Source organism: Pongo pygmaeus, chromosome 2 (assembly GCF_028885625.2).
Source record: "Pongo pygmaeus isolate AG05252 chromosome 2, NHGRI_mPonPyg2-v2.0_pri, whole genome shotgun sequence".
NCBI lineage: Eukaryota > Metazoa > Chordata > Mammalia > Primates > Hominidae > Pongo > Pongo pygmaeus.
Window position 1 is genome coordinate 125,469,826 of NC_085930.1, and position 25,788 is coordinate 125,495,613.

General features: G+C 34.9%; 1 protein-coding gene across 2 annotated transcripts in view; it reads right to left on the reverse strand.

Annotated features, from left to right (window-relative positions):
* The window catches only part of ZCWPW2 (zinc finger CW-type and PWWP domain containing 2), a 177,843-nt gene that overhangs the window by 124,251 nt on the left and 27,804 nt on the right, over nt 1-25,788 (reverse strand). The window lies entirely within an intron of this gene.

The window sequence follows — 25,788 nt, forward strand, 5'->3', positions numbered from 1 at the left end:
CAAGGCCTGTAGAGTCCTACTAAATAGTTCTAAGCAACTTAATAACAGTACAATTATTATAGGTATGTACAGCTTTAAGTGAAATTCATAAGCTAAATAAAAAATAAGAAAAGTCTGTGTTGATTTTACATAAATTCTACAAAGATTTCTGTATTACATACATGTTATTTTTATTTAATTATATATTTATTTTTGAGATAAAGTCTCATTCTCTCGCCCAGGCTGGAGTGCAGTGATGCTATCTTGGCTCACCGAAACCTCTGCCTCTTGGCTTCAAGTGATTCTCCTGCCTCAGCCTCCCAAGTAGCTGAGACTACAGGTGCCTGCCACCAAGCCCAGTTAAGTTTTGGATTTTTAGTAGGGACAGGGTCTCACCATGTTGGCTAGGCTGGTCTCAAACTCCTGACCTCAAATGATCCACCTGCCTTGGCCTCCCAAAGAGCTGGGATTAGAGGCAAAAGCCACCACGCCCAGCCCATACATGTTATTTTTAAATGTTACAGCAGAGTTTGAAAAAATTAAAAAATAAGATCAATTCTTCCTGAATTAAAATATTACATAGTTTTTGCGTTCATTAAAACAAAGGTATTTAAGATGGAGTATAGCCAATATAAATTCTTATGAAGCATCCATTTTTATTACAATGTATATCTATTTTGTGACTGATGTATCCAAAAAGGTAAAATCACAACACATGCAAGGAGTTTTGAACAATACCAGATTTTTTTTTTTTTTTTTTGAGACAGAGTATGGTTTTGTCATCCAGGCCAGAGTGCAGTGATGTGATCCTGTCTCACTGCAACCTCTGCTTCTCAGGTTCAAATGATTCTCATGCCTCAGCCTCCCAAGAAGCTGGGATTACAGGCATGTGCCACCACGCCCAGCTAATTTTTGTATTTTTAATAGAGATGGAGTTTTGCCATGTTGGCCAGGCTGGTCTCAAACTCCTGGCTTCAAGCAATCCGTCCAGCTCAGCCTCCAAAAGTGCTGGGATTACAGGCGTGAGCCACTGCGCCCAGCCCAATACTAGAATTTAATGAGACAGTATGAATATATACATATGGAATAGTAATGAAGATAAACGGCTACTTATGATAGAAATTGCTTTTATTGTTTGCATGTGAATGAGAAAAATGATTGTTTTTCCAAAGTTGTCATACTTTCGCTCTACAATACTTTTGTTATAGGAAGATATATATCCATTTTTACCTACAGGCTATCACAGATTATGCAACTCTCCTGGGTTTGAGAAAAACAACAGTATCTGTATCACTGTCTTCAGAGTTGGAGAATTTTGGCATTATAATTTTAATTTTCATCGTTTTCACTTTCTAGATAATATCTCACTTGTAAACAACGCTTGCTTATAAGACTGCAATACTGAACATATAATGTGTTTTCAGTCAAACCTTCATTTTAAAAATGAAATGTTCACATAATGCCATTTTTAAAGTATTAACAGGATTAAAAGAATATTACTTATTTGTGTCCTGCCTACCTCCAGAAAGAACTTGAAATGATTAATAAAATAATTCTAATGATATGAATTAAATTTTTGTAATATTTTAGAGACAGTAGAAAAATATCAAGAATTGAAGTCAAAAGTATAATTTTTCATACTGGTTATTCAACTTTCTAGCTGTATAATCTCTAGAGGACCTCTGTGTTCTTATCTGTAATTAGAGAATAAGGCTAAAATTTGTTCTCTTCTAATGTTTCATGATTTATCCATTCTGGCTTTTTCGATTTTCCTCAAAAACTCTCAACTGCCCCTGCTGCATTATCAGCTCCTTTGCCCTTTCTACCAGCTTCATTGATATATAATTGACAAAAACTGTATATACCAAGGTATATAACATGATGTTTTGACATAGATACATTGCAAAATACTTACCACAATCAAGTTAATATACCAATCACCTTTCATAGTTATCTATTATTTTTTCTGATAAGAAAAATTAAGATCTAATATCTTAGCAAATTTCAAGTATATATTATTAAACATAGTCACTATGCTGTATATTAGGTCTCTATAACTTAAGGATTTTATAACTGCAAGTTTGTACTCTTTGATCAACATCTCCCTATTTTTCCACCCCAAGCCCTCTGGTAACCACCCTTCTACTTTGTTTCCATCAGTACAACTTTATCAAATTCTAAATATAATTGGATCATACAGTGTTTGTCTTTTTGTGTCTGGCTTATTTCACTTAGCATAATGTACTCCAGGCTTACTCAGCTGTTATAATGACAAGATTTTCTCCTTTTTAAGGCTAAATAATATTCCATTATATTTATAAGCCACATTTTCTTTATCCATTTATCTGTTGATGGACATTAGTTTGTTTCCACTTCTTGGCTACTGTGAATGCTACCGCAATTAACATGGGATTGGAAATACCTCTTCCAGGTCCTGTTTTCAATTCTTTTGGATAAATACCTTTGAAGTAAGATTGCTGGAATACATGGTAGTTTTATTTTTAACTTTTTGGGGAAACTCCATACTGTTTTCCACAACAGTTGCACCATTTTACATTCCCATTTACATTACAGTGCAAAAGGATGCCAATCCACATCCTCACCAACACATTCTGTTTTTTTGATAATAGCCACCCTTGCAGGTATGAAGAGTTATCTCATTGTGGTTTTGATTTGCATTTCCCTGATGATTATTGATGTTGAACATCTTTTCGTATGTGGGACATTCATATGTCTTCTTTGGTGAAATGCCTACTTAAGTCCTTGGCTCATTTTTTAATCAAATTATTTGATATTTTGCTACAGAACTGTATGAATTCCTTACAAATTTTGGATATTAACCCCTTATCAGATGTATGGCTTACAAATACTTTCTCCCACTCCATAGGCTGCCTTTTCACTCTGTTGATTGTTTCCTTTGCTGAGCAGATACACTTTAATTGGATATAGTCCTACTTTATTTTTGCTTCTATTGCCTGTGCACTTGGTGTCATATCCAAGAAATTATTGCCAAGACAAATGTTATAAAGATTTCCCCCTATATTTTCTCTCAGGGGTTATATAGTTTTGGGTCTTATGTCTCATTCTTTAATATATTTTGAGTTGATTTTTGTGTATGATGTAAGATAATGGTCCAATTTAATTCTTCTGCATGTGAATATCCAGTTTTCTTAAGACAATTTGTTGAAGAGACTATTCTTGTCCCCATTGTGTATTCTTGTTGCCTTTGTGAAAGATCCATTGGTTGTATATGCAAGGGTTTATTTCTGGTCTCTTCCTCCTGCTTATATGTCTATTTTTATGATGCTACCATACTGTTTTGCTTACTATAGCTTTGTAATATAATTTCAAATCAGCAAGTGTGATGCTTTGTTCTTCTTGATCAAGATTGCTTCTGTTATAAATTTAGAGTCTTTCATGGTTCCAAAGGAGTTTTAGGATTTTACTGTCTATTTCTGTGAAAAATGCTACTGGAATTTTGATAGAAATTGCATTGAATCTGTAGATTGTTTTGGATCACAAGTATATTTTGACAATATTACTTCCTCCAATCCACAAATATGAAATATCTTCCCATTTGTTTCTTTTTCAATTTATTTCATCAATGTTTTATAGTTTTCAGTGTACAGATCTCTCATCTCCATGGTTAAGTTTATTCCTAGGTATCTTACTCTTTTTGATGCTATTGTAAATGGGATTTTCTTCTGAATAACTTTTTTGATAGCTCTTGTTAGTGTACAAAAACATAACTAATTTTTATATTTATTTTATATCCTGTATCTTTTGTAAATTTATTAGTTCTAACAGTTTTATGATGGAGTCTTTAGGGTTTTCTATATATAATGTCATGTCCTCTGGAAACAGAGATAATTTTACATCTTCCTTTTTTTATTTGGATATCTTTTACTCCTTTTACTTGCCTAATTCCTCTGGCTTAAACTTCCAGTATGTTGCACAGAAGTGGTGAGAGTGAGAGTGGGTATGCTTGTCTTGTTAGAGAAAAACGTTAGACCTTTCCCCACTGAGTATGATGTTAGCCATACAACTGTGATACACAGCCTTTGTGGTGTTGAAGTGCATTCCTTCTATATCTATTTTGTTAAGAGTTTTTATCATAAACTGATGTTAAATTTTGTCAAATGCTTTTTTCATCTATTGAGATGATCATATAATGTTTGTTCCTCATTCTGTCAATGTGGTGTATAACATTTATTCATTTGCATATGTTGAACCATCTTTGCAACCCAAAGATAAATCTCATTTGATCATAGTGTATGATCCTTTTAATGTGCTGTTTAATTTGGTTTCATGGCATTTTGTTGAGGATTTTTGCATCTATGTTCATCAGGGATATTGACCTGTAATTTTCTTTTCTTGTAGTGTCCTTGTCTGATTGTGGTATAAGTGTGACACTAACATTGTAATATGAGTTTAGAAGTGTGTTTCCTCCTTTTCAATTTATTGGAAGAGTTTAAGAAGTATTGATATTAATTCACCTTTAAATATTTGGTAGTATTCAGCAGAGAAGTTATCATCTCTTTGATGAGAAATTTTGATTACTGATTCAAACTCCTTACTTATTATTAGTCTATTTCAGATTTTCTATTTGTTCATGATTCTGTCTTGGTAGGTTACATAATTCTAGGAATTTATGCACTTCTTCCAGGTTATCCAATTTGTTGTCATATAATTGTTCATAGTAGTTTCTTATGATCCTTTGTATTTCTATGATATCTGTTGTAATGTCTCCTTTTTCATTTCATATTTTATTTTAGTCTTCTCTCTCCTTTTTCTTAGTTGAGCTACAGGTTTGTCAATTTTGGTTATCCTTTCAAAAAACCAGTTTTAGTTTCTTTGATCTTCTCTCCTTTGATCTTTTCTAGTATATTTCTAATCTCTGTTTTTTTTTTCTGCACTAATCTTTATTTCCCACCTTATGCTAACTTTGGGTTGTTTGTTTTTTCCTTGTTCCTTGAGGTGTAAACTTTATTTAAACTCTTTCATTTTTCTTCATGTATGGATTTATTGCTATAAATTTTTCTCTCCTAGTATTGTTTTTGTATCAGCCCATCAGTTTTGGTATGATATCTTTTCCTTTATCTCAAAATATTTTTTTTTCATTTCACTTTTGATTTCTTCGGTGAGCCATTGGTTGTGCAGGGGCATGTTGTTTAATTACCACATTTTGTGAATTTATAATATTCTTCCTGTTATTGGTTCCTGATCTTATACCATTGTGGTCAGAAATTATATGATTTCAATCTTCCTAAATTTGTTAAGACTCGTTTTATGGCCTCACATATTATCTCTACTCTAGAGAATGTTCTGTGCATGTGTGAGAAGGATATGTGTTTTGTGCTACTGTTGGATAGAATGTTCTACATTTCTGTTAGGTCCATTAGGTCCAAAGTGTAGTACAAGTTCAGTGTTTCTTTATTGGATTTCTGTCTGAATGATTTTCCCTTGTTGAAAGTGGGGTACTGAAATTCCTTACTATTACTGTATTCCTGTCTATTTCTGCCTTCAGATCTATTAATATTTGCTTTATATATTTAGGTAGTATGATGTTGGGTGCATATATATTTATGGATGTTGTATTTTCTTGATGAATTGACCCTTTTATCATTATATAATGACCTTGTTTCTTCTTATAGTTTTTGACTTAGAGTCTATTATGTCTAATATGTGTAGCCCTGGCCTCTTTTGGATTCTGTTTGCATGAAATGTCTTTTTCCACACTTTCAGTCTATATGTCCTTAAAGCTGAAGTGAGTCTTCTGGGCAGCATATTATCAGATCTTTCTTTAAAACAAATCTATCCAGCTACTCTATGTCTTTTAATTAGAGAATTTGATCCACTGACATTCAAGGTAATAATTGATTGGTAAATAGCAAACAGTAAGTAAGGACTTACTATTGCCATTTTGTTAAATTTTTTCTGGCTGTTTTGTGGGCCCTTTGCTCCTTTCTTCCTGTCTTTCTCTAGGGGCTGGGGCATGTACTGGGTTGGGTGGGTGGTGGCCTGGTCCTGGGGTGGCAAAATAGTGGCTCCTTCTTGGGGGTTGAGGGTGAGGGACCCAAAAGCATCTCCCTCTCTGGGTGTCTGCAGTGGCAATGTTATTGGTTACCTCAGTTGTGAAAGCTGCCAGTATCCTCTGTGGAGCAGAGCATTAGAGGTCATGCTGACAAACACTAAGAGGATTCCGTGAAAGCTGCAAGGTGTCCATGGCGTCCACAGGGGCTGCCATGTGGTAGCATAAGCCACACTGCTGATACTAGTAGCCCCTGCCCTTTTGTATCCCTAGCCATCTCCAGGCATTTCAGGTATGCCCATTTCTGCAATTATTCTTTCAGAATATTGTCTATTTTTTGTTCCACTGCATTGCTGGAGGTTGTTAATTGGACTCCTGAGCCCTCCCAGGGCTATTTTCATTCATGGGTGGCTGTCTCATTGGCTGTGTGTGTGTGTGTGTGTGTGTGTGTGTGTGTGTGTGTGTGGCAGGGAGAGGGGACTGATGGAACTGAAGGCTGGAATCACGTAGTGCTCCATGTTGCTGGCATGACTCCCTGCTTTATCCTCTTCTATGTTCTTTTTAACCATGTATCAGACTACAAATTTCATCAGTCACCCTTTTATCACATCTATGTCATTAAGTCTTGTTAGTTCTGAAGACTTGCTAAAAACCTTATCTACTTTGCAGTATGTGCTGGGCTTAAAGTTTATTCTATCTCCAATTCTTCTGTAATCTCCCTTAACTTGAAAATAATTTTAGTCTAAAAGTTGTGCTTCTTGTCAATCATTAACATCCAGGACACTTTATCACCTTCAATCCCTATCTGGGGCCCTAGTCTAGCCTGGTACCTCTCATCTCTCATGAAAGATGCATTTATCACTGTCTTTAAAACAAAAGACAGCAGATATGAATTCTCTTTGGCAAACGTTGATAGAGTGTTTCACTGCTCTTCCACCTAACCAACCCAAAATGATGTTATCCGCTTCAAAGTCAGAAAGTGTTAAGAAGATTCCAGAACCTTCTAATTTGTGGCTAACTTTGGGAAAGTCATTTAACCTCCCAGTATTTTAATTTTATCTGAAAAATTATTATTTCATAGACAAGTTATACAGGTCAATTTTTTTTAATTTTAAAATTGCATATATGCAATAGAGAACAGTGATGGGAATAAAAATGCTTATGTACTAGAGAAAGACATCTTGGAGTTTCTCAAGTACTTACAGAGTTAGACTTTTCTTTTTGTTCCTAGCAAAATTCCATGAAGAAAATAGACTCCAAAACTCCAGAGAAGGGAAGTGAGGTCTGTAGTCACTAAAGAGGCAGGGGTTCTACTGGGATGAATCTGAAGAAGTTATACATCAATCTAGCATATTTAAAACTATATAATACCCACATTTTTTAAATAATAAAGAATTATTTGAAATTCTGATATATCACTGACAAAAGCATAAATTTGGTAAAAACGTTGGGTAGGAAATTTTGGAATTTGTAGTAAGTACTTTTAAGACATACTCATATGGTAATAGTATTTGATCAATGTTAAGATGCTGATTTTGATAACTACATTATGGTTAAGTAATAATAAAAATAATTCTTTGTTTTTTGAAATACATCATGAAGTATTAAGAGGGATCACATCTGCACTTTTACTCTGTGAAGATGATAGTCTTTGTTGTGTTGCCCTCTCCGGCACTAGCAACTCACATCAAGAATGTGGGCTGACATTCCCATGGCCATCTGTAAACTGGGAAATGGAGGATGTCAAAAAAGGTTAATTTTATGTGTCAGCTTGGCTGGGCCATGGTGCCTAGGTATTTGACCAAACATTATTCTGGATATTCCTGTGAAGGTGTTTTCAGATAAGATTAACACTAAAATTGATGAACTTTGAGTAAAGCAGATTAACTTCCATAATGTGGGTGGTTCTCATTCAGTCAGTTGAAGGCCTTAATTACGCAAACACTGACATTCCTTGAGTAAGAAGGAATTTTACCAGAAGACTGACTTTAGACTCAAACTGCAACTCTTCCCTGAGTCTCCAGCCCACTGGCCTCCCCCATCAGAAGTTGGACTTGCCAAGTATCCACAATTGCATGAGATGTATCCTTAAATCTCTCTTTATAAATATATCATGTCCTATTGATTCTGTTTCTCTGAAGAACTCTAAGACAGATTATGGTACTGGGAATTGTTCTAAAAGAACAAAATCTTAAGGATGTGTTTCCTAAATTGGTTCTGGGAATTCTGTAATTGGTCTCTGATTAGATTTAAAGACACTAATAACTCCATTTCCATTACTAAAGGGAGCAATTTTAGTCCATGGCATGATACGGCAATAGAGATAAGCAAAATATCACCAATGGATGCTCCTAATTAAGCACTTATAAAAGCCAAGATCTGGGCAACCATGCATATAGTATCTTCAAATATTTTTGTCAAACTAATGAGTATAATGAGATTGGCCAGTTGTTCCTCATGTTATTGGACAAAGTGATGGAAAAAAAAAAAAAGAAAAAGGATGAGCTCAGGGACTCAAATTTCTAGCTCAAGTTCTCCATCTGTGATCTGAAAGCTTCTAGTTCTGCCCTGAAGGGGACCCTTATATCTTGTACCCATGAATCAAGGGGTGGCAATGGGAGTATCGCTACTCACTATTACCCCTAGTGGTCCACTAGTAACATTTTTGCTTCCTGTTCCCAAGATGCCATGCTCTGTTGGCCTAGAGGTCTTAGTTCCAGAGGGAAAAATGCTTCCACTAGGAGACACAACAATGATTCCATTGAACTGGAAGTTTAGGCTGAGGGGCTCCTTATTGATCTAAATCAACAAACAAGGGAGCTGTGATGGATGAGGTGATTGATCCTGACTTCCAAAAAGAAACTGGGATACTGCTTCACAATGGAAGAAGAAACAGTATGTCTGCAATACAAGAGAAATCCTTTAGGGCATCTCAGTATTACCACATAATGTGACTGAAGTTAACAGAAAATTATAATAACCCAAAACAGGCAGGAGTACTTCATGGCCCATATCACTCAGGAATGAAGGACTGGGTTATCAGCTGAGATTCTGGCTGAAGGTGCAAAGAAAATACAAAATAGGTAGGGGCAGAAGGTGTCAGTTATGACTACATGACCAGTTACAGAAATGAGAATTTTAATTGTCATGAGTAGTTCTTCCTTATTTTATTATGAATATATGTGAGTATAAGCCAAATATCCTTGTTTTCTTCCCCTAATATCCCATTATCTTGTAATATAAGATATATTGACTTTATGTCATAGTATTTAAGTACTATTCACTTTACATCAAAGTATTTATGTTACAGGATATCTAGGAAAAGGGCAAACATCACACAAGGACTTTGCAACCTCTTCTGGAAAAAGGATTAGTGTGTTTTCAGTTGTATGCAAGATAGCTGTATCATATTAGGCAAAAGTATGATCTTGTTAGAGTCTTTAGTGGCAGATTAAGTATTGTTTAAGGAGATGTTTATGGGTGTCAGGTTGACAAGGGGGGGACTTGCGATAGTTAATTTTATGTGTCAGTTTGGCTAGGCCACAGAGCCCAGATATTTGGTCAAATATTATTCTGGATATTTCTGTGAAGGTGTTTTTGGATGAGATTAGCATTAAAATCAGTGAACTCTGAGTCAAGCAGGTTGTCTTCCACAATGTAGGTGGGGGTCGTCCATTCAGTTGAAGACCTTAATGAAAGAAAGACTGACCTGCCCCAAGCAAGAAGGAATTATACCATTAGACTGATTACCTTTGGGCTCAAACTGCCACTCTTTTCTGTCTCCAGCCTGCTAACCTACCCCACCATATTTTGGATTTGCCAAGCCTCTACAATCACATGAGCCAATTGCTTGAAATAAATATCTCTCTATACATACACATTTTCTTGATTCTGTTTCTCTGTAGAACCCTGACTAATAAAGAAGGTAAGTGAAAATGCCATAAAACTCTCTTACTGAAATCTAGCAGCTTCCTTCTTTATTACACACTCTTCTGGGTGTTACTAAGTTTTTCGTTAGATTCTAAAATTATATTCCAGAGCTCCAAAAAAGTCAATTCTGAAAGATTTTGCCAGTTTAATCATTGTTATAGTGGGCAGACAGATTTTATTTTGAGTTTCCTATTCTGCCATTTTTTATGATATCACTACAACTTATTCTTAAATTATTCCTCTTAAATGATTCAGATAGAGTAGATAGATGTACACAAAAACATAAAGATAAATAAAGCAAATCTAATAAAATGTTAATATTTGAAAAAACTGGATGTAGAGTAACTGAGAAGTCTTTCTACTATTTTTGAAGCTTTTCTGTAACTCTGAAATTATATGAAAATAAAACAATTTTTAAAATGTAACTGTCTTGGAGACTGGTTTAAGACAGATGACTAAATACTTGCCAGAGCCTTCGCATCTCACTTCAAGTGCCAGGAAATTACAGAAGAGTAAATTTTCATATCTTCTAAAATATATAATTTTTTAAAAAAATAGTACCCTCAGATCTCTAGAAATGATGGGGAATCCTTCCATTAAAGAAGACAGATGGGAACAAAGAGAAGAAAACCATGTGCAGAACATGCACAGAAGAAAAACCTACGAAGATGAGAGGTGGTCCAAGGGTTTGCTAAGCCTACAAGTGACAGATAGTGAATATTGGAGGGATCTGGGAAAACCAAGAGTGATTGGTTTGAGTATTGAAGTAACAGCATATAGGGTAATCTCTCTTTGGCCAAGAAAAAGCAACAGAGATGCCTGTTGCCAGGTAAAGCAGAGAGAGCTGATGCTGGGCTGAAGGGGAAAAACAGGACCTTCAGTAGTCTACCGATATTCAGGAGGAACAGGAAGTTTTTACTGCTCAGAAGAAGCTATTGGCTCACCTTCTCCAGGAATCTGCCCCACCAATTCTCCTTCTCCTTTTTGGAGAAAAACTAAAGTAAGCAGAAAACTCATAAACAGACTAACAATGAATCTAAAACACAGTTGATCACCCAATCACAAAAATCAAAGAGAAGAGCCAACAATAAAAGAGAAGAAACAAATCCAACAAAAGAAAACAGATATCCTATAAAACATAGGCTTAATAAACAGTAGAGCATTTTAGAATATCTATAATCATATAACCTTAACTCATAAAAATATAAATATAAAGGCTATTTATTTTTAAAAGAATCAATACAATATCATAGATATTTTAAATTTGACCATCAAAATTGTTTAAATGGATTGATAGGCTATCAAAATAATAAAAAATAAATATTAATGAGAGGCAAACTTTAGCTAATAATTTTTCATAGGATGCACCTTGAACTTTACAAAATGATGTAGAAGAGAAATGAATAAACTAAAAAACAAGCAAAGAAAAAACAAACACAATGAAACTATTAGTCTGCTTGGGGAGGCATAACAAAATATCACAGACTGGGTAACTTAAACAACATAAATTAATTTTCTTAGAGTTCTAGAAACTAGAAGTTCAAGGTAAAGGTTCTGGCTGATTTGGTTTCTGGTGAGGGCTCTCTTTCTGGCTTGTGGACTGATGCCTCGTTGCTAGATCCTCACATGGCTTTCCTTTGGTGTGTATGTAAGAAAAGAGGAAGTGAGTTTTCTGGTGTCTTTTCTTATAAGGGCATTAATCCTCCCAGATGAGAACACCACCTTTATGAACTCATTTATTCCTAATTACTTTCTTAGGAGTCCCACCCCGAATTTAGCCATACTGGAGGTCAGAGTTTCAACATTTGTATTTAGGGGAGACTCATCAGTTTATAACAATCAACAAAAGCAAAAGCTGGTTCTTCAAAAAGAGAAAACGAATAAATTGTATTAGAAATATAACTATAGAAACAAAAATTTTAAAGTTACTAAAGGATACAATGTATATATTTAACTCAAAAAAAAAAACCTTAAAAGCCAGATAAGGAGAGTGTAAGAAACAAGAAAATAAAAGGTTATGTTAATCTAACTTAGTAAAGTAGATTTTTAAAATCCTAACTAAAACAGTAAATCAAATCTTAGAATATTAAGAGAAAAATTCACCATAGCCAAATAGGTAGTAAGAGTAAGAATTAATTAATCCAAGAATGGTCCCCTGCAAGCTAGCCTCCCAAAGATATGATGTCCTACAAAGCTCCATAGATACTAACTATGGCCCAGAGCCTACAGCAATCAATTTTGGTCAACCACAATGTTTGGATGCCAGTGTCACCTCCAACCCTTATCATGCCAGAGAAGGAGCTGGTGCTAGTCTAATCATGTGTACTGATATGGTCAATCCTACTCTTATCTTGCACTATCTTAAAGCTGTAACCATAAGCCTGGATGCAGTTGGGCTGGGACATCTCATCAACCTTGAATACCCATGCTTTCAGAATAGTGCTGGAATAAAATTTCTTCCACATCATACTGTATTCTGGTACCTGATCATGCCAATGCCAGGGGATGAGGTGGTATTTCTCTAATTATTAATTAAAAGCTATACAGGCCAACAGTCAAGATCCCTCTAATGGAACTTGTCATATGGCCTTTAAAAATTGCTATGCCCTGTCTGCTTCAGAGTGGAATGATGTCACAGAGACTCACACTTTGAGCTATTGACCCCTGTCCCTTTGACCTTTCTCCAGTAAATTAAATACTGTTTCAACAGGTCTGATATGTGCAGGTCTTGACTACTTGCCTTGTTTTCACGACATGCCACATTATGGATTAAAGAAGGAAAACCATATGATTATCTTAATATGTCCCCCAAAAGCATGAGAAATTCAACATCTATTTGTGATTCTTACAATAAAAAATAAAGTTTAATCTTAACCTAGCACCATTTATAAACATAAATTCTAGACTGACAAAACAGTATAAAATATGTATAATATTGAAGTAGAAATGTATGTAAAACACAAAAGTCATAAAAGAAAGATTGCTTGGCCGGGTGCGGTGGCTCACGCCTGTAATCCCAGCACTTTGGGAGGCCAAGGCGGGTGGATCACCTGAGGTCAGGAGTTCGAGACCAGCCTAGCCAACATGGTGAAACCCCATCTCTACTAAAAATATAAAAAAATTAGCCGGGCGTGGTAGTGGGTGCCTGTAATCCCAGCTTACTCAGGAAGCTGAGGCGGAAGAATTGCTTGAACCCAGGAGATGGAGGTTGCAGTGAGCCAACATGGTCCCACTGCACTCCAGCCTGGGTGACAGAGTGAGACACTGTCTCAAAAAAAAAAAAAAAGAAAGAAAAAGAAAGATTGGTAAACTTGAATGTGTCAAGATTAAATCTTCTGTGTAACTAAAGGTACACTGAAAAATTAAAACCATAAAGTAAATTGAAAGGCAAGTAACCAGAATGAAATATTTTCAGTATACAGACATATGAATTAATACCCAGAATACATAGTCTGAAGTGAATGTACTCAGTAGAAGAGTTTCAGGAAAGCAGGGAAGCTGTAAGGTTGCTTTTCTTGTTTTTAGAATATTTTTTAAAAATTTTCTAGTAAGACTAATTTTATTTAGTATACAAGCAAAAGTTTGACAAGCAGTATTTAATAACATAAAAAGTACAAGACAGATTTGTGATTTCTAACATATTATACAAAGTGTATAAATACATATAACATATTCCATGGGCAAAGAAAGATGAAAGCAAGGAAAGAAGACTGTGGTTGGGTCTAGTAACAAATAAATAAACACAGAAGTAGAGATGATCCACATTACAGTATATTCTACTATTAATACCAGCAGAAATGTATTACCCAAATTTAAAATATGGAGGAAAATGATAATGGCTAAGGCTCTAGTAATATACCTCTAAACCTGCGGGAGAGCCCAGGAAATTCACTACATGGTCTGTGTATATGGTGGTATGGAGCATATTGATTTTTTCTAAAAGGAAGAAATATTAAATTTTAAGTTTAGATGAATAATTATAAAATTACAGGTTACCTATACCATCCAATTTTTTAAAAATCCAGTTTTAAAAGTAAGCATTGAGTCACATTTTTATAAAATAGGCAAATGTTCTTCATTAATTATAAAAAGTGTGAACTGACTTTTTACCCCTGAACTTTCAGAAAAGTGGCAATAAGAGTACTTTGGTTTAGGTTCATGTGAGGGAGGCTTTTAATGAAAATTTTAGAATTGAAGAGGTCCACGTTCAGAATTCATTAATCATCTAACATCCCAGTATTTAGAATGTCTTGACTTTAAAAGGCCACCCAAAAACCAGCCCACTCAGCTTTAACACACACCTCTTATCTTCTAGATTTTTTTTTTACTTATAAAGTAGAAAACGAAATATACCCTAATAGGTTAAACACACCAAATGCCCATTTTACACAGGTAAAACCTTCACAAAGGCTAATTGAATCCATAGCTAAAACTGCATTGTGCAGGTTTTCAGTGACATTGTCAGTCACATAATACAAATAAAATAGTCAACTATTTATACCCATGGTAAGCCCATGGATAACATGAAATGTAATCCAAGAAGCATTAACCTTTGCTTTGTGTCATATTTGAGACTTGCACATTTTATTTTCCCAATATGTAACATTTAATAGAGTGTATTAGCTACTATGTGGTAATGCTTTGGTACTATTTGCATAGGTTCTTTCATCCTAAAGATTTGCCATTTTCCCAAAAGGAGCTGTGGTTCTGCTTTAGACGTCTTATATAAATTAAACACCTTATTGAGTATTATTAAGGAAATACTAGAAATAACTAGAAAGTTAAGCCTGCCCTGATTAATATTTCAATAGTACAGGGTTGAGTGATCAAAACTTTGGCAATACCTTAATTCAAAATTGTTAACAAATACTGCTAGTGTCAATTCCATGTGATTTTGTTATTATAAATTTATTATTATGAGGCAAAACAAGTATAGCCAGTCATCGTTGAAAATGCTTCAACTACTACTTCCTAATGTGGAAAGACTGAAACTAACATTTGTTTTACCGTACAATTAATATAATATCTATGTACCCTGAAATTTCCTTAATTTTACTCATTAGGACAGGATTTTGAAAGACTTAAGGGCACTTTACAGCAGGATCCAGCTTTCCTATCAAAGACTCAGTATCTTAAATATTATATGTACCTTTTTTCTCTTTTATTAAGCTAGATTAAGCTTCAGAGTTTGTGAAAATGGAGAAAATAACCAACAAAAGGATTCTATAAATTGTCTTTGGCAGAATAGTAAGTATTCAAAACAAAAGCAGGAAAACCACTATTAACAGCTGAATTGTCTGCCCTCCTCTCCCAAAAAAATCACATGTTAAAGTTCTAATCCCCAGTAATTCAGAATATTACTCTATTTGGAGTTAGGGTCTTTAAAGAGGTAATTAAATTTAATGAGGTAATTAGGGTGAGCCTTAATCCAATATGTCTAGTGTCCTTGGAAGAAGAGGAAATTTGGACACAGACACATACAGAGGAAAGACAATGTGAGGACAGGGTGAAGATGGTCATCTACAAGCCAAAAAGAGAGGTCTGAAACAGATCCTTCCCTCATAGCTCTCAGAAGGGACCCACCCTGTCAACAGGGTTGATCTCAGACTTGATCTCAGGCTTCTAGCTTCCAGCATTGTGAGAAAATAAATTACTCTCTCTTTCTTTTTTTTTTTTGAGATGGAGTTTGACTCTTCTTGCCCAGGCTGGAATGCAATGGTGCAATCTCAGCTCACTGCAACCTCCTCCTCCCAGGTTCAAGTGATTCTCCTGCCTCAGCCTCGCAAGTAGATGGGATTACAGGCATGCACCACCACACCCGGCTAATTTTGTATTTTTAGTAGAGATGGGGCTTCTCCATGTTGGTCTGGATGGTCTCGAACTCCTGACCTCAGGTGATCCGCACACCTTGGCCTCCTCTTGCTGCGATTACAGGTGTGAGCCACCATGACTGGCCAAATTTTTGTTCTTTAAGCCAGCCAATCTGTTGTACTTTGTTACAGAAGTCCTAGCAAATTAATACAGCCACTTTATTGTTCCAAAATTTTGTTTTTGAGATAAGGGTTCTCTCTGTTGCCGAGGCCTGAGTGCAGTGGTGGGATCATAGCTCACTGCAGCCTCGAACTCCTGGATTCATGCAATCCTCCCACTCAGCCTCCTAAGTAGCTAGGAGTACAGCCGTGTGCCACCATGCTCATCTAATTTATTTTATTTTTAGTAAAGACATAGTCTCACTGTGTCACCCAGGCTGGTGGTGTTCTAACATTCACATACGCAGTTGACCCTTGAATAACATAGGTTTGAACTGCATGGGTCCACTTATATGCAGATTTTCTTCCACCTTCATCATCCCTGAAACAGCAAAACCAACCCTCAGCCTACTCAACATAAAGACAGTAAGGACGAAGACCTTTATGATGATCCGGTTCCACTTAATAAATAGTAAATATATTTTCTCTTATGATTTTCTTGGTAACATTTTCTTTTTTCTAGGTTTATTGTAAGAATACAGTATACAATAGATATACAAAGTATGTGTTAATTAACTGTTTATGTTATTGTTAAGGGTTTCAGTCAACAATAGGCTACTAGTGAAGTTTTTAGGGAGGCAAGCAATTCCTGCACAGTTTGGAACTTTGAGGAGGACAAATGAGTAAGGAATTCTATTTTCTATTAAATGAAGTACTTCCCCATCTGCCATCCTTTCAAGAGACTTCAGTAAAGACTTAAATTAATAATTTTTTTACTTTTCTGTATATATATATATATATACACCAAATATATATATATTTGGTAAAGTTCAACAAAGTATATATATTTTAAACATAGCACATTATTAGGTAGAGAATAGACTTGTGGAAAAAGATAATGTTTTGGCCTTGGGTGGGAACAGAGCTTTGAAAAAAAGTGGACTCATTCTGCATATGTTTCAGAGGTCAAATATGCAGGACTCACTGACATATTCCATGTAGGGAAAAATGGAAAGAGATTAATCAAGTTTGACTACTAAGATTTCAACCTAAATAATCAGATAAAAGTTAGTGACATGCATGTTTCCAGGAAAAAACTAAATGGTTGATTGTGTTGGACATTACTTAGAATTTTCAGGAATGAAGACAGAGAAGTTGCCATTGAATTTCAACATGGAAGTCATTGATGACATGACAAGAGCAATGCCAGGTTTATAGTAAAGATGAAATTCTCATTGGAGCATGCCAAAGAATAATTATAAAGCAACGAAATGGATAAAACAAATTCAGGTGATTCTTTGAGTAGTTGTTTCAGTTTGTTTGTTTGCACGTTTCTGTGGAAGTGAGGAAATGGAAAGAAAAGAGCAAGCTGGAAAATGTGGGGTCAGAGCAAGTTATGACATATATTTATATGGGTGGTGAGGGGAAGGAGTCCAGTATAAAAAAAAATAAACCGGCCGGGCGTGGTGGCTCATGCCTGTAATCTCAGCACTTTGGGAGGCCGAGGTGGGCGGATCATGAGGTCAGGAGATCAAGACCATCCTGGCTAACACGGTGAAACCCCGTCTCTACTAAAAAAATACAAAAAATTAGCCAGGCATGGTGGTGGGCACCTGTAGTCCCAGCTACTCGGGAGGCTGAGGCAGGAGAACAGTGTGAACCTGGGAGGAGGAGCTTGCAGTGAGCCGAGATCGCGCCACTGCACTCCAGCCTGGGCGACAGAGCTAGACTCCATCTCAAAAATAACTAAACTAAAAAAATGAAAAATTAAAAAATTAAAAATTAAAAATAAAAATAAACTTGACTTATTTAATGTTTTTGTTCCAAGATTAGGTCTACTCCATTATAATTCACCTGTCCCTTTGACCCCCAAAACAGAAAGCCACCTTCTAAGAAACTTCTTGATATGTTACTTGAGCTACAAATGGTCAAGTTTTTCTATTCTCTAGTTTTGCTATGGAAAAGGTTCTCATTTTTTTTTTATTTAACAACTTTATTGTGAGATATAATTCACATTTCACAAAAGTCATCCATTTAAAGAGTACAATCATTTCTTTGTATGTCCTAAGTTCCTTAATGTTGCTCGAATAATGACTGGTGTTAATACATCCAGTGTAAAAAAAAAATTTTTTGGAAACAGAGAGGTATTTTCCTTCTAAACTTTTGTTTCAATGACCCATTTTAATGCAGAAGATATTTATTGTATAAAGGTAGATTCAGAAAAACACACAGACAAACTTTCTACTTGTTGATATTCAGGAAAGAATTCACAGTAACATTCTTAAGGGCATTTTTTGCTGTTTTTTGTTTTAACCGCAGGAATTTTACCCTCATTCTATAGCACTTGTTTAAGGCTGTCTTTTTAATGTATTCTTTCTCTTTTTCCTCTTGAATCCCCTCAGTGATTATTCTAAATCTTTTTCATTCTAGACCATATTCCTCATTCTCAAAAGATAAATTTTCCTCTGGCTTTACAAGGATATCTCCATCACTTCTCATCCAAATACCTAAAAGCTTATTTAAAACTACCCTCTCACTGATTTGCTGCAGTCTCAGACCTTGATTCTATTTTCTTTATTCTAGAACTATTTCTTGAGGGTTTGCTGTGAACCAGGTACAAAATGCAAAGGTAAATACAAGACCCCTCTCCACAAGTGATGATAAGTACTATTATGGGCCAAATATAGAACACTATGGAAGCACATAAGGCACACCCGATATTTTCAGGCAGTGTCCAGCTACTTGGGAGAAGTGATGTCTAAGTTAATCTGAAAGATAATAAGTAGAAGTCAGTATCCCTATTATCTTCCTCAGCAATCTCCACTCCCTCTGCATACCACTTAACACATTGTATTATAGTTTATTTAGTGACATCCTCTACAAGACAAGTCCACTTAGGACAAGGCTCATATCTATCTTATTAATTGCTTTATCCCTAGCATCTAAAAGAACACTTGTCAAAGAGAAGCACTGAATATTTATAAGGCATGAAATAATGAAAAAAATATAAACTTCAGAATTAGACTGGCTTAGGCAGTGTTGATATTCAAAATATTTAACAACAATCATGGCCATGTGTATCAGTTGAACATCATCCCTAGGTCTGGGCTTAAATTCTCACTTTGTTTCCTACAAGATTTTCAAATTAAGGCAAGTCAGTTAAATGATCTGAACATCTTTTTATCATCTGTATATGTTGATGGGAATAATAGTTAATTCATAGATAGTTTTAATGATGAAATTAAGCAGCATATGAAACCCATTTCAGTATCTGGGACACACTGAAGATATAATAAATGTTTGATTTCCTTTCTAGACTGTTTTAAGTGAGTTATATTTCTAGTTAGATAACAAAATTAAAATGTGCAGAAACCAATGTAGAATGAGAGCACTCTACTTTGTCTTTCATGATTTTTTTCAAGTGCTCAACAAATAATTATTTAGTTTTCTTCTAATCTTTAAACTACATTTATCTTTAATCTTCTCTATGATGTATATTTAATTTTCACTGTTTGTTCTTTTACCTAATTAAGAAAATTATGCTCCTATGTCAACCCTATACTTAATGATCCCACAAAAATTTATTAAGAGCCTGTATCTATGCAAAACTGTTATCATTCAGAGACTAGTTTATGCAGATACTGGTGGATAATTTCTGGCATAGCTCCAAGAAGCTTAATAAAGATCTTCTTTTGTAATAATAAAGATAACTGATAGGTTTCATCCAAAGTCAGACATGAAGGTAGAAAGGACGAAAACTGCATATTGGCATATTTAATGGCTGGTGTCTTTTGCGGCAACTATATTCTGCTGTGTTAAATATTTTCAAGGGAAAAGTAAATAATTGGAAATTTGATAAATTGTGCTAAAATGCTAACTCCAAATCTTAATAATCAAGCTATATGCTTTAGGTTTACATTGAATGGCTGCCAATTTTATTCAGTATATTAAGACTTGTAAGAATAAAACAGATCTAACAAGACAGTTCAAATTAAGTTCTTCAGACTGTCTTTAAATACAGTCGCATTATAAATAAAAAATTATATCGATAGAATGAATCAGAATACAAAATTTAGACTGCTTAGTTACTTTTTCCTGCATGTGCCCATTCTCAATTGACCTTTGGATTTAAGTTATATTGTCATGGAAGTCATACAGCTGACTTATTTAAAGGCAAAATTTTGTTGCCCTAAGTGAAAAAAGTTTTTAATTCAGTTGACCACTTTCCTTAAACTATAATACACAAAAAATAGAATCTTGAGCTAATCTAATTAGAAAATTGTTAACTTGACATTCAAATTGATTTATACATTGTCATTTACTTTACTTATTTTTGAAGTAAATGTCATAATCCTAACAAAGAGTAATAACGTTCTTACTCTCAGTTCTAGTGAGAACTGCATAATGATTGTTTCAAGAATCACGACACAAATATTAAGAAAAGGACTCTACCACAGCATTCCCTTTGAAAAGTGGCACAAGACAGGGATGCCCTCTCTCACCACTCCTATTCAACATAGTGTTGGAAGTTCTGGCCAGGGCAATTAGGCAGGAGAAGGAAATAAAGGATATTCAATTAGGAAAAGAGGAAATCAAATTGTCCCTGTTTGCAGATGACATGATTGTATATCTAGAAAATCCCATCGTCTCAGCCCAAAATCTCCTTAAGCTGATAAGCAACTTCAGCAAAGTCTCAGGATACAAAATCAATGTACAAAAATCACAAGCATTCTTATACACCAATAACAGACAAACAGAGAGCAAAATCATGAGTGAACTCCCATTCACAATTGCTTCAAAGAGAATAAAATACTTAGGAATCCAGCTTACAAGGGACGTGAAGGACCTCTTCAAGGAGAACTACAAACCACTGCTCAAGGAAATAAAAGAGGATACAAACAAATGGAAGAACATTACATGCTCATGGGTAGGAAGAATCAATATCGTGAAAACGGCCATACTGCCCAAGGTAATTTATAGATTCAATGCCATCCCCATCAAGCTACCAATGACTTTCTTCACAGAATTGGAAAAAAATACTTTAAAGTTCATATGGAACCAAAAAAGAGCCCTCACTGCCAAGTCAATCCTAAGCCAAAAGAACAAAGCTGGAGGCATCATGCTACCTGACTTCAAACTATACTACAAGGCTACAGTAACCAAAACAGCATGGTACTGGTACCAAAACAGAGATATAGATCAATGGAACAGAACAGAGCCCTCAGAAATAACGCCGCATATCTACAACTATCTGATCTTTGACAAACTGGACAAAAACAAGCAATGGAGAAAGGATTCCCTATTTAATAAATGGTGCTGGGAAAACTGGCTAGCCATATGTAGAAAGCTGAAACTGGATCCCTTCCTTACACCTTATACAAAAATTAATTCAAGATGGATTAAAGACTTAAACGTTAGAACTAAAACCATAAAAACCCTAGAAGAAAACCTAGGCATTACCATTCAGGACATAGGCATGGGCAAGGACTTCATGTCTAAAACACCAAAAGCAATGGCAACAAAAGCCAAAATTGACAAATCGGATCTCATTAAACTAAAGAGCTTCTGCACAGCAAAAGAAACTACCATCAGAGTGAACAGGCAACCCACAAATGGGAGAAAAATTTTACAACCTACTCATCTAACAAAGGGCTAATATCCAGAATCTACAATGAACTCAAACAAATTTACAAGAAAAAAACAAACAACCCCATCAAAAAGTGGGCAAAGGATATGAACAGACACTTCTCAAAAGAAGACATTTATGCAGACAAAAGACACATGAAAAAATGCTCATCATCACTGGCCATCAGAGAAATGCAAATCAAAACCACAATGAGATACCATCTCACACCAGTTAGAATGGCGATCATTAAAAAGTCAGGAAACAACAGGTGCTGGAGAGGATGTGGAGAAATAGGAACACTTTTACAGTGTTGGTGGGACTGTAAACCAGTTCAACCCTTGTGGAAGTCAGTGTGGCAATTCCTCAGGGATCTAGAACTAGAAATACCATTTGACCTAGCCATCCCATTACTGGGTATATACCCAAAGGACTATAAGTCATGCTGCTATAAAGACACATGCACACGTATGTTTATTGCGGCACTATTCATAATAGCAAAGACTTGGAACCAACCCAAATGTCCAACAATGATAGACTGGATTAAGAAAATGTGGCACATATACACCATGGAATACTATGCAGCCATAAAAAATGATGAGTTCATGTCCTTTATAGGGACATGGATGAAATTGGAAATCATCATTCTCAGTAAACTATCGCAAGGACAAAAAACCAAACACCGCATGTTCTCACTCATAGATGGGAATTGAACAATGAGAACACATGGACACAGGAAGGGGAACATCACACTCTGGGGACTGTTGTGGGGTGAGGGAGGGGGGAGGGATAGCATTTGGAGATATATCTAATGCTAAATGACGAGGTAATGGGTGCAGCACACCAGCATGGCACATGTATACATATGTAACTAACCTGCACATTGTGCACACGTACCCTAAAACTTAAAGTATAATAATAATAATAATAAAAAGAAAAAATAAATTAATTAATTAAATTAGAATTTTTAATTTAATTTATTTAAATTAAAAAGTAGTTTTAAATTTCATGATGCAAAAATGAGAGCATGCATCTTTAATGCATGACATCTAAATCTGCAGAGTAAAACAGCAGGTTGAGGATAGGAAAATTTGGAATTCTTTCTCTGGAAAGAAACAAAACAAACTAAAGGTCTCTAAACAAATCACTAACAAAATACAAAAAAAAAATCACGTCTTGAGTTCAATATTGGAAAAATATTTGTCTTCACTTTGAATTTCATTAGAACTGTCTAAATACATAACTAAGGAATAAAGAATATAATTTCAACCTCAAAACTAAAATCATGCCTCTGCTTAAACAGTATGTTCACAGTATATTGTTAAATAAAGAAAGCAAATTGTCCAGTTCTGTTTAAGATTACAGACTAATTAATTTATCTTTTCTTCCCATTAAAATTACACTTAAGACATAAAAGAGAAAAAAAGGGTTAGGGAGTTATCAGTGAACAAAAGATTTCAACATATATTTTGAGACAAAAGTTACATCACCAAAATGGTGGAGTACAAGGAATCAAGCTTCACTTCTCCCTAAGAGAAAACTAAAAACAAATACCTTCTGTCAAGATTATGATGAGCAATATCCCAGAACTGAAATCTGAGGATGAAGCAATCCCTGTGTCCAAAGAGAAGTGAAAAAACTGGGCAGACAATAAGAGAATCAGACTTCTATGTTCATGACACCCCTCCCACAATCTGCCAGACATAGTGTGCTAGTAAAATTGAGTACAGAGACAAACCCCGAGCTCTAGTACTGTAAGTCGGTGATGCAATAGATTCATACCTCTAGAATGAAACTCCAAACATAAATCTATCAAAAAAATAGCTAGAGCAATCTGTAAAGGTATGGGTAATATAAAAATATGTAAATATAATAACTAAAAGTCAAAATGTGAGAGGAATGGAGTTAAAGTGTAGAGTTTTTTTTTTCTATTTCTTCATTATTTGTTTCTATTCTAAGATAAGCTGACATCTCCTTCCAATAACATCTATAAGATGTTTTTGTAAACTCATGATACCCACAACCCCAAAACCTATAATAGATTCACTAAAAATATCAAGTGCCAGCAATCCCACTGCTGGGTATATACCCAAAAGAAAGGAAATCAGTATATCAAAAAGACATCGGTACTCCTGTTTGTTGTAGCACTGATTATAATAGTTAAGATTTGGAAGCAACCTAACTGTCCATCAATAGATGAATGGATAAAGAAAATGTGGTACATATTCACAATGGAGTACTATTCACCCATAAAAAAATGAATGAGATCCATCATTTGCAACAACATGGATGGAACTGGAGATTATGATGTTAAGTGAAATAAGTCAGGAACAGAAAGACAAACATTTCATGTTTTTACTTATTTGTGGGATCTAAAAATCAAAACAATTGAATTCATGGACATAGAGAGTAGAACGATGGTTACCAGAAGTTAGAAAGAGTAGTCGGGGGATGGTAGGGGAAGTGTGGACAGTTAATGAGCACAAAAAAAAAATAGAAAGAATGAATAAGACCTACTATTTGACAGCACAATAGGATGACTATAGTCAATAATAAACTTAATCGTATTTTTTAAATAACTTAAAGAATGTAATTGTATTATAGGTAACTCAAAGGATAAATGCTTGAGATGGATACCCCATTCTCCATGGTATGCTTATTTCAGATTACATGCCTGTATCAAAACATCTCAGTTAACCCATAAATATATATACCTATGTACCCACAAAAATGTTTTAAAAATCAAGCAATGGATTAAAACATACTACCAGAGAGAATCACTTAACCCCAAAGAAAGACAGTAAGAAAGAATGAAAGGAAGAGAGGAGTTACAAAGCAACCAGAAAACAAGCAACAAAATGGCAGTAGTTAAGTCCTTACTTATCAATAATAACACTGACTAAATGAACTCAGTTCTCCAATTAAAAGGCAGAGAGTGGCTGAATTAATAAAGAAACATGATCCAAATATATACTGCCTACAAGAAATCCACTTCAACTATCAAGACACATAGACAAAGTGAAGGAGTGGAAAAAGGTGTTACATACAACTTGAAACAAACAAACAAAAAAAAACTAAAAAAAAAACAGAAGTAGTTATACTTACATCAGGAAAAATAAGAGTAAAAATCAAAGACTAAAAAGAGATGAAGAGGGTCATTATATAATGATAAAGGCGTGAATTCAGCAAGAGGACTCAGCAAAACAATTATAAATATCTATGCAGCCACCACTGGTGCTCTCAAGTATACAAAGCAAATATTAAAGATCTAAAGAGAGAGAGAGAGACTGTAATATAATAATAGTAAGGAACTTTAACACCTCACTCATGGTAACACACAGACCATCCGGAAAGAAAAATCAACAAAAATTAACAAAAACCTGTTAAGCAAATTCAGTAAAGTTGTGGACACAAAATCAACATACAAAAATTAGTAGCATTTATATATGCCAACAGTGAACAATCTGAAAAAGAACTCAAGAAAGCAATCCCATTTACAGTATCTACAAAAAATATAAAATAACTAGGAATCAATTTAAACAAATAAGTGAAAGATCTATACAAGAAAAACCAGTAGAGGAAGAGAACACTGATGAAAAGAACATACAAAAAATGAAAAGACATCCCATACTCATAGTTTCCAAAAATTAATACCATTAAAATGATAACACTACCCAAAGCAACCTACAAATTCAATATAATCCCTATCAATCTATCAATGAGATTTTTCATAGAAATAGAAAAAATAAACCTAACATTTACATGGAACCAAAATAGAGCCTGAAGCAATCCTGAGCAAAAACAACTAAATTGGCAGCATCACACTACCTGAGTTCAAAATATACTATACAAAGCCAAAGTAACCAAAGCCAGATAAAAATAGACCCATAGACTAATTAAACAGAATAGAGGACCCAGAAATAATGCCACCTACTTACAGTCAGCTCATTTGTGACAAAGGTACTGAGAACATACACTGGAAAGAGGACAGCCTCTTCAATAAATCGTGCTGGGAAAACTAGATAACCATATGCAAAAGAATAAAATTAGTGTCCTATCACTCACCACATACAAGAATCAAATCAAAATGGACTAAAGACTTAAATATAGGATGTGAAACCATGAAACTACTACAAGAAAACATTAGGGAAATGCTTGAGGACATTGGTCTGTGCAAACATTTTATCACATAAGACAACAAAAGCACAGGCAACAAAAGCAAAAATAAACAAATAAGATCACATGAAGCCAAAAAG